This window comes from Setaria italica, chromosome VII (genome assembly GCF_000263155.2).
Source record: "Setaria italica strain Yugu1 chromosome VII, Setaria_italica_v2.0, whole genome shotgun sequence".
NCBI lineage: Eukaryota > Viridiplantae > Streptophyta > Magnoliopsida > Poales > Poaceae > Setaria > Setaria italica.
Window position 1 is genome coordinate 13,632,960 of NC_028456.1, and position 11,219 is coordinate 13,644,178.

The following is an 11,219-nucleotide window of genomic DNA, read 5'->3' on the forward strand; positions in this document are numbered from 1 at the left end:
GTCGGCGTGGGGATTTTGGTAGTGGGAGATGAGCAATCTGCTGGAGATAGTCTTAGATGGGTCTGGTCTTCTTCAATGCAAACTTAAGGGAGACAGAGGTATCAAATCACATATATTTTATCTTGGATCCAGATTCGATTAAAATATTAACTTGATATAACATGGTTTGCCTCTCAAAGTAATGGACGTGGTTTAATAATCCTTATGTGGTTAGCTTGAAGTTAAACAAGGAATATTTTAATAAGTAAGAATTTATAACATTTTTGCTATGCATCTAGATATATAGTATGTCTAGATACGTAGCAAATGCTATGCACCTAGAAAAGCTAAAACGAACAGTAATTTAGGACAGAGGGAGTGTCATCTAATAAACATTGAGATAAGCATTGTATCCATGTCTTTAACAGGTTGATTGTTTGCCAAATCAAAAGAAAAAAAGGCTCAAATTATTCATGCTAGGAGCCTAACAGGAACTGAAAGCCCAAGCAGATTTAATATGTTTCATCTGATGATAGTTCAACACCCATGTCAAAGTCATCTCTTGGCTTAACTCTTACCACCACGTTCCATCCTTTAGCTTTCGGGTCTTCAACATAGAAAACTTGCTTCGCTTGTGAAGAGAATACAAAAGGATCATGCTCTAATTTCTCTCCAGTATGTATTTTTCAAGAAAAATTCACAAGAGTGAATCCAAAATCATCTTTTTAGAAACCAGCACGGTGGTGGACATCATACCAGTCGCATTTGAAAAGGACTACCTTGTAGTCTTTGTACCATAATTCAATTATATCTTATAATCTGCCATAACAATGAACTCCATCTATTGCAATGTTCACTACGCCACTGTTTTGTGTCAATCGTGCAGCCTCACGACCCATGGTGTGGAACTTGAAACCATTAATAGTATAACCACTATACTGCACACCACATTTTCTTGGTTTTTCAGCGAGTGCTCTTGTCTTTTCAGTGATCCCTGGTCCATCATCTAGTATAACCTATATATAAGAAAATAATTGCATCCATTCTGCTACTAAATTCATGAACATCATTTTAAGATGTACCTTATGTTCCAACCAGTCAGCAAAGTGTTGATCAATCAACTTCTCTATGGTAGAAGGTGTTAAACTTGTTGAGGGACACTGTTTTCTTTTCTCATCATCCAAAAATTCTCTAAAATAAGATAACAAATTATAGTATCATGTCATCAAGTTATGTAAACCAAATAAACAAGAGAAAGCTATACTGCTCACCTGCGAAAACATTCTAGTTCATCACAGTGTCGCAAGACATATCTATGTGCCTGAACAAGAAGTTGATTGTCAAATTGGGCTACAGTGCTACATTTTCCAATTGATTCACCCACACTATTAAATAGGTACATGTCTTTTATATTGTCTAAAGGTTCAGGATTTCTAGATGCCCTTGTAAAACGTATAGTTCCTCCTATGAACCTTGAACAGAAAGTTGTGCATTCTTCAGTTTTATATCCTTCAGCAATTGAACCTTCTAGATAAGCTCTATTCTTCACAAGTGCCTTAAGTCGAACAAAAAAACTACACACAATTAAAAAAAATATGTTATTTCTGTGGATTATTGAAGAGGACAAGGCAAAAGATAAACAAAATACCTCTTGAGAGGATACATCCATCGATAGTGCACAGGGCCACCAAGTTTTGCTTGTTCAGCCAAGTGCACCATCAAATGCACCATTACGGTAAAAAATGACGGAACAAAAGTTCTCTCCATATTACAAAGTGTCACCACAATACTTTCTTGAAGTTTGTCGAGCTCAGACACATCTAATACCTTGGAGCATAATTTCTTGAAGAAGTCAGCTAACTCGATGACTATTCTCATGACATCTTTGCTGGGGTAACATGATTGGAGTGCTACAAGAAAAATATCATGCAGCAAAACATGGTTGTCATGACTCTTTAGTCCACTCAATTTGCAGTCTTTCATGTTGACACACCTGGAAATGTTTGATGCATAGCCATCAGGTGTTCTAATATTCTAAAGTACAGAACAAAGAATCTCTTTTTTCTCTCTAGACATAGTAAAACAGGTGCCTTCTGCTTTCCTTGGTCATCTACCATAGGATGAAGTTCTTCCCAAATTTCAAGTTCCACTAAATCTAGTCATGCATTCAGGTCATCCTTTGTTTTAGAATAAATATCCAGCAAAGTTGCAATCAAATTTTCACACACGTTTTTCTCTATATGCATTACATCTAGATTGTGTCTTAGTTTGTTCTCCTCCCAGTATGGTAGCTTAAAAAATATTGACCTCTTTTTCAACCAACCTTCTGGCTTCTTTTCTTTCTTACCTTGGTTGGCATTTAATTTCCTCTCACTTTCTCCTCTTTTACGCTTGCCCTTCTGATGGTCCAAGTCATTGCTTTTGGTGTTTTTACCTTTCTTCTTTGCAAAGAAGACCTTCTTCCCTAACACAAACTCTCTGCCTTGTAACATTGTCAGAACCGAAGTGCCACTCATCGTTTTAGGTGGATCTTTGGTCTCTTCGGTCCCATCAAACTGCTCCTTTTGCCTTCGATATTTGTGATCCTGTGGCAACCATCATCGATGACCCATATAACATGTCTTTCTACTTTTATTTAGGTAAAATGATTTTGTTGACGCACCACAAGAAGGACATGCGTATGTACCACTTGTGCTCCAACCATAAAGGTAAGCTAATGCTGAAAAATCATTTAAAGTCCACAATAGTGTAGCTCGGAGATAAAATATCTTCTAGAAAGAGGCGTCAATTGTTTCCACTCCCCCCCCAACTCTGAGAGCTCATCGATCAATGGTTCCAAATATACATCAATATCATTCCCCGGAGAATCTGGTCCAGGAATGATCATCGATAAAATTAAAGATGTTTGCTTCATGCAAATCCAAGGTGGTAGGTTGTAAGGAATGAGCATCACTGGCCAAGTGTTTGTGTAGAACTCAAGTTCCTAAATGGGTTAAATCCATCACTTGCAAGACCAAGACGTACATTACAAGCATCTTTTGCAAATTCAGGATATCTTCTGTCAAAATCATTCCAAGCTTCTGCATTAGCTAGATGTCGCAGTTTGCCATCTTTTGTACATCCCTCGTCATGCCATCGCATATCATCAGAAGTTTTATTAGTTGCAAATAACCTTTGGAGTCTTGGTATCAACAAAAAATAATGTAACACTTTTGTTGGCTTCTTTTTCTTTTTCGGTTGAGCTGCAGAGCCATTCTTCTTCATATCTTTCCATCGAGAGCTTTTACACACATGACAAGTCTCTTGCTTAGCTCTATTTCCATGAAAAAGCATGCAATCTTTTGGGCATGCATGGATTTTCACATAGTAAAGACCAAAAGCACGGAAGATATTTTTTGCTTCATAACATGTCTTAGGTAGATTTGCCTCAGGTGGAAGTGCCTTAGATAGCAGACCAAGCATCGATGTGAAGGATTCTTGAGTCCAACCATGTAAACACTTCTGGTGATATAAGTGGACTAAAAATGACAACTTGGTAAATGTCTCACAACCAGGGTACAACCTTATGTGTGCATCATTAAAGATTATTGCGTACATATCATGTTCTGTCCTCATAGTATTATCTTCAGCAGGACTAACATCCTTTGCCATATTATGTTCCATATTTCTATCCTCTACCACATTATGTTCCATATTTGTAAAACTAGATTGAATATCATCTAGTTCGGCTTCGGACATACTTGGCAATGATTCATAGCTTGCTGGAGCAAGAAATACAGCCTGTAGCATTCCTTGCATGTCATCTAATATTTCATGGCGATTTTCTACCATAGCAGTCCTTGAGACACCCAAAGTAGGCATGCTTGCATCATTATTTGGAACATGAGCAAATGCAAATGATGGTGGGTCATACTCCTCTCCATGGTGATTCCAGATTGTATAACCCTGAACAATACCATCACATTTCAGGTGTGTCTCAACTTCATCACGATTTTGGATTACTCTGTTTTCACAATTATTGCAAGGGCATGGTATTTTGCTATCATGTGGAAGGTCACAAATAGCAAAAGATAGGAATTGGTCGACTCCATATTTGTAAGCAGGGTCACATCTCCATCCAACTTCGATCCATCACCTATGATGATATGTAATGATATAACTAAATAGTTCAGAAATTTGTAGAATTTAGTTTCTAAGTATGTAAATATAAATATAGTTGAAATGAACTTAACTCAATTATCAATCACACTAAAAAACATAAACAATACTTAAGATATTACATCTATTTTTTCCTACACATTCATATATTAAAATCTATATTTCTCATTTAACTATATCCAATACAAGGTGTTGGCTTTATCTGGCTAATATGATACATCCTTCAGGGTATAAAATTTTCACTAATATGTTTGCAAAGCAATCCTACTAGTAATTGTGAGGTGGAACTAAACAAAATTATATAATTCAAGGTTATACCTTGACTGGTACAAAAATAGTTATACAATTCTCTAAGCCACAAAAGATCATTTTGGCAGAAGTCAGCATCAAAATCTTAGGCACTTTCATATTTCTGGTTCTTCTACCACTGATAGCACTACAAAACATAATCGCTGACCTGCTTGTATAATTGGCGAAGGAGTAGGAGAAAGAATCTACTTGCTACATTCTACAAAAATTATGCATAAAAACCAATTAAAACAACCTGATTGCTATTTGAACCCAAAAATTGACACAAACTCACTCAGACAAATTAATCAGATGCTAAGAAGTTCCAAATTGTAGTAAATCCCCCAAAAGACAGGACATAGGGATGATTAAATGGAAAATGGGAATAGATAAGGCAACAAAGCAATGAAGTGCTTCATGATTTCATATAGAAGAATTGTCTGATTTACACTTACTTTGAAGCAAGGACTTGCTGATCAAACATAAAGGGGACAGCTTTTCAAGAAATTTACATTACCTGATGAATGATATCAGGCCTATAGTTAGCAGGATTGCGATTCTGCTTCCTTAATTAGCATGATCATCTGAGTTCAAGATTTGCATAGTCTGCACACGATGGTAAAAGAAATTGTCAAATTACTTACATATATGACAATAAGTTGTTTAGAAAGGAAGCTTTGTCAAAATTGCTATCCATGTATGACAATTAGTTGTTTAAAAAGAAAGCATCCAGATGTTATGCTTAGATTTTCCTTTTTTTTTGTTCAAATAAAGCAGAGGTTGTGGATCTATACACAATCAGGAAATCAGGAAAGCTGGAATAAGTTTTCTATATGTGTCCATTGTCCTACTATAAGCTGGAATAATTTCTTATAGTAGTCACTTATATGTTCCTTGATCTCATCCAAGTTAGTTAGAGTATAAAAGGAACATATAAGTAACTACTATAAGAAATTATTTGGTTCTGAAGAAAGTTAGGGAATTCTTCTGGCTGATGAATCTGGCAGCAAGTTGGTTAAGTATATGAAGAAGACGATAATTGGCTGACCACTCCATTCACTAAGGATGAAATTGACAGGGTGTAGAAAGGATGAAAACTAAAATGATGCTAGTTCTCAGTTTTGGAGGAATAACGTTAGTAAGAAACTGGTATCAAAGGGGGAGTATTCATCAAGTGATCAGTGGAGAACAAACATGTTTTTTGCATTTTAGGATGATGTATGGCTGGGCAACACACCTCAGAGGAGTGAGGACAGTTATTACTCCTGTTTCAGTGATTAGCATTAATGCAAATCCTAAGGCCACTGTTGATGAATGATTCTCGCAAAGTGAACTTCAAAGTGAACTTCAAGTTGTTTTTACAACGCCTTTTGTGTAGGAAGAAGTGCAAGCATGGAGTACTCTCAAACAAATGGCTGACGAGGTCTGAATCCACGAGGATAAAGACATATGCTAGTGTGTGTTCAATAGTTGCAACCTCAATTAGTCCACAACCAATCACCAGTTCAGCTGCAAAAAATGGAACTGGGAATGTGCGTACGTAACTGTTCTCATCTCTCAAATAAGGTGCTAAATCGAGCTCATATACTAATCCTTTTCCTGAGGAATCCATCTAGCACAATAATCCACCCAAACCAGGAATTGTCGAAGGAAACTAAACTGGGAGTAGTATCTAGAACAATAATTCATCCAGTGGTGCGACATACCTGCAAGTGCCTGATGAGGCCGACGATGAGCTCAGCCGGCGGCTGGTGGGGGCGTGGCCACGTGGGGCTGGCGTGGGCACGCGGCCGGCGGGGCCGCGGAGCCGGGGGGGGGGCGGGGGGGGGGGTGAAGGCGATCAGTGAGGTGGCGACCTAGCGGGTGGCGGCGAGCCGGCGACCAACAGTGATAACGACGAGGTGGGGGCGGCGCTTCACGCTCATGAGGGGAGCGAGTTTGAGTCGTGACTCACGAGGAGATCCGAGAGAAGAGGAAAAGTCCAATGTGGAGTTTAATCCGTTAATGAACAGGTTTTCACATTGGGTATAGTTTTGGTATAGAAAATATGTATCAAAGGTAGAAAAGATTATGTTTGTGAGCTGGTGTCTGTTGACAAATGATTTGTGATCCGAGGTTGTTGGTACCAAGTCCAACCATGACTATTTTTTAAACATTTTTTAATCCACTCTAATTTATTTTTTTAGGCATGCCCCTTTAATTTCTTGACGAGGTGCGTTCACTAAACGTATCTAGAAGCGCTTCTACCCTGAGACGTGTCAAGACCATCCAACAACCTATCTAGAAAATAATCATAGAAGCGCTTTTATCAAAACGTGTCAACAGCACTTTAAAAATGTATCTAAGTTGCAAGTTTTGAAGCGCTTTACTAAAGCGTGTTAACAACCATGTCTAATAACGGGAGCATACAAATATAGATACGCTTTCAATAGCATAGCAATCCAAGCGTGGCTAGTTTTGTTGCAGTGAATCCTCGTTCAGCCACTTCAGCTCAAGCCATCCGATTGCAGTCTCCTAGTAAAATCTAAACATCCATGTCTCGCATAAATCATAATCAATATAACCATCAGACTTGTTGCATCTTGCTCTGAGCGATTACTTGCCTCGCATCTGTTTGTCTTCCCCACAAATGAAACATGTTTATTACTACTTGCCTCCAGTCGTCGAGCAATCCAGTTGTTTATGGTCAAGAACATGAGGTCAATGATCCATTTCTTTATATCAATCCTCATTGAGCCACATCAGCTCAATCTCACAGACATCCGATGGCAGTCTCATAATTTTAATATTTTTAAAATACTCTAAAAAGTGGGATTTCATCTTGGACATATTGTATTGTAGTTAACTTTTAGACGTGTTGATTCAGCAAAAATGTGTAGAAGAGCCTTGAGACAAACTAATTGATTTGCATCTACTTGCATCAACACATCATCAGCATATTGAATGATAGGCAACACATCATCAGCATATTGAATGATAAGGAAATCAAGATGGGCCTGTGGAAAGGGAGACTTGAGCAGATCTAGGTCAAAATACATTTTTGTTGTGGCTGAGAAGCATACTAGAGCGGCAGTAGATGCCTACTCGGAATTGCTAAAAGACATTCCGTATGAACCGTGACATGAAAAATCATGAGTAGGTTTCTTATCAGCAGAGGCTTCACTCCTGGTTTCTCCTATTCCTACGTACGAATATTGTTTCTTATCGTAAGTAATACGTCTCTCACTATATGTTGGCGCTAAAATCGGGCCATCACACGAAAGCACTCGAACGTGCAGCTCGCAAAGACGCTCCTTGCTGCGTCGATGCGGAGGCCGGTCAGACCGGTCTCGCCGGGTAACCCGGCGAGAGACCAAGGAACGCTCACCTGGGAGGAACCCCGTCGAGGCAGGCGCACTTTGGGTTGCCCTAGGCTCAGCAGGCCAGCTAGGGTGCCTTCTCATACCATGGAGACGAAAGAAGAACAGCACATGGGGTTGGAAAAGTATGGTAATGAGGAAAAAAGGTAAAACGATAAAAGATAGATTGGTTTTTGATTGATTGCATACCCTCAATCGTCCGTGGCCCTTTATATTTATAAGGTGGGGGTCTTGTCCCGATAGGAGTCAAAACCCTAACAAATCACATGTCAAAATACAACTCCTAACTTAAACTATATAGACCAAACCGGTCTGACTGTCCTGGCAAACGAGTCTGACCGGTTTTCCTAGGTGCAGATCTTCCCAATGTCATAACTCTCTCGTCCGAACTCCAAATTGAACGTTCTACATATAAATTTTGATCTACTCGATGAGCTACACAATGGTGAAGTCCAATTTGTATTTTGCGGACTTTGGTCAAACCGGTCTGACCGATTGGGAGACCGCTTCAGAGACCCGCTCGTCCAGATTTGACAATTTTGACCTCGAACACTATCTCATCAATTGGAACATATCCAATTAGAGTGGAGATGTCAACGTATGGACAAATCAAATAATGGAGCTAATAGTCGCATGCTAAGCTGAAGTCCGTGTTGTATTTATATATGTGCGTGAATCCTCATCATTTAACAAAGTTGAGTCCAAAGTTAACTTTTGAATAAATGCCTTACAGACCAGTCAAATTGTACTTCACAGTCAGACCTGTCGAGAGACTCCCTGACATTTTATTCGTTGAATATTAGTGGACTTTATTTTAGAGAAAAGGGGGTCACCCCGTTTTACTTCATGAATATCAGTGGACAAACAGTTTCTCTTTGTTTAATTTAGGCTAGCGAGGTTTTAAATTCAACAACATTAATTGTCTCTGATACTATAATGAGCTATTAATGCCTGTGTCCTTTATTATCAACAACAATTGAAGCTTTTTGATTGAACCAAATCATCAGGATGGCAACCACAATCGTTAGTTTTCTAATTAATAAAAGAGAGCTCTGTTTGTCCACTGATCAACCGCACCGCTCTATTTTTTTTTGGATAAAAGAGAGCTTTATTGACTAGGCGATCACAAAATTACAATCGTTCTTGACAAGGTCCGTGACACACGCTGACACGCAGGTGGCCAAACCGCAAATGAATATAATGCCTAGTTAAATGAGTAAATCAATTTACTGAGTTCCCACCACAACAAACAACATAACACCAGCGTGTTCACCTTTCCCCAACGTACATAGATTGGCATGTCCAGGTAGCACCAAGAACTGGCACACATCACGCGCCGCTAGGGGCTAGCTGGCCATAACTTCCAGCTAGTGCATTCCACGGCATCATCAAATGATTAGGAGCTAAGCTAAGTAAGTCTATCACTTTGCTAGGACTAATATATAGTGGTGTGCCATGAAAATAAGTCATATCAAACTTATTGTTTTTCTTGAGGAGTTGAGAAGAAAAGGGTATTTCTAACTGCGAGAGAGTGTAAGAGACTTGGTAGAGGAGGTATATGCATGATTTTGATAACGGCATTGACCTGGCTTCCCCGGAGGTAATGTGGGAACGAAAAGCGTATGAGCACAGAACTGTAGAGATCGGTACTACACCCCGGTTCGAATTAACATGTTGTCCTAGTGTTGTACCCAAAGTAGCGTGCCCCTTGCCTGCTCATTCAACCTGGCCAAATTTGGACAACCCTAACCTGCCCAATGCATTTTGGTGTTGTCCATTTCCATTCTGCTGCGGTATGATCAACAAGTACTGAAGAGATGGATATATTGGACTTCCATTTGTGTTAAAGCTAGCAAATCTGTTTTTTCACATGATGTGGTATATAAATTATATTTAAGCAACACATCTTTACAATTGCTTGCCAGATTGAACAGCTGAAAAGAACCACTATTGATTTGGTGGTTGAGTCATTTTTTGTGCACGACTCCACCTACCATGATTCAGATCTTAGTGTACAGAAGCCTGTTTGGAAAGGTGGTTTTGTGTTCAAAACTTGAAGTATTTAGTACAAACTTGAAGTAAACCCTGAAATCGTAGATTAATAATTCTCTTCCAGACATGCAGATGTTTGAGAGTTTAAAGGTGATATGCGCTCCAGACTTCCAGTTGGTGTGAAATACAGAAGCTAGACTCCATTGAAAAAGATAGAACATCACTAGTACTTGCAAAGTCTACGAGAACAAAACATACTTGAATCATGGCAGCAGGTTCTATGCGTTGGAAGAGGAAGATCAGCGTTTGGAATGCCAACCTGGGTATCCAGTTCCGAAAGACGACCACATATACTAGCTAAAAGGTGTATGGATCACACAGTAAGGTGTGATTTCCATCCTTGCATAAGCAGGAATGAAGCAGATAAATACAAATAAAAGCACTTTTGTGGTTGAAGCTAGAGTAACTTTTCACTCCAACACAACCTGCATATACGCAACCGAGTTCAACCAACCCTGATCGTTGGCTTATTGCCGATCCCAGCTCCCATCATGCAGATACATGTGTCAATATCGCCAACTCAGGATCTTGGTACCAGTGCTGGTGCCGAAGGAGGATCAGTCGTACTCTGTTTTGTCCTCCTCCCGCACATTATATTATTGCTTGACTATGTCCTCAAAGCTGATGGGAACCTGAAGGTTCAGGTGCTGCAGCGGTTGGTGCATCACTCTGCTCATCTGCTGCATTAGCTCCTAATGTAGCCCATGCTAGTTAGAAGCTTTCCTCATGACACATCATTCTCCCGGCACCCTCCGGAAAGAAGGTCCAATGATCAAGGATAGAAAAACAATGCGGTAGCTTTTATCCTGGTGCCTCTTATTCTTAGAGCAAAATATTGTGTTCATCTTTTCCTCCTACTGCTGCATATCAGTTGCTCTCTGTCCTCCATTTTGTGTCGTTCTTTCTACTACTGATGGCAACTGAATGAAATGAACTAATAGGGTTCAAGGGTCGCATATATCTAGTGCGTTATTCTTGACGTATGACGTATCTGTTGGTGTACTATGTGTATTAGGGCCCAATAGGCCCATGTAAGACATCTACATAGCTACCCTCTAGGGTTAGCCCATAATCTATCTATTACCTTATAGTATGGTATCAGCCTAGGTTAGGGTTAGGGTTACCTGTGACTGGCGCCGCCGCCGCCGCCGCCGTCACCGCCGACGCCGCCGCCGCCGGCCGGCGCCATGGCCGGCGACTCCTTCCCCCCTCCCCTCTCCTCTTTCCCCTCTCTCCTTCCCTCGTGGGCGCAGGTGGCGGCCGCCGACCGGCCCCCTGCGGCCGCGGCTCTGGCGGCCGTCGGGGCGGGCCCTGCCGCCGCCGCCGCCGCCGACGGGGCGGCGGACGGCGCGGATCCCGCAGCCGCCGCCGCCGCCCACCTGT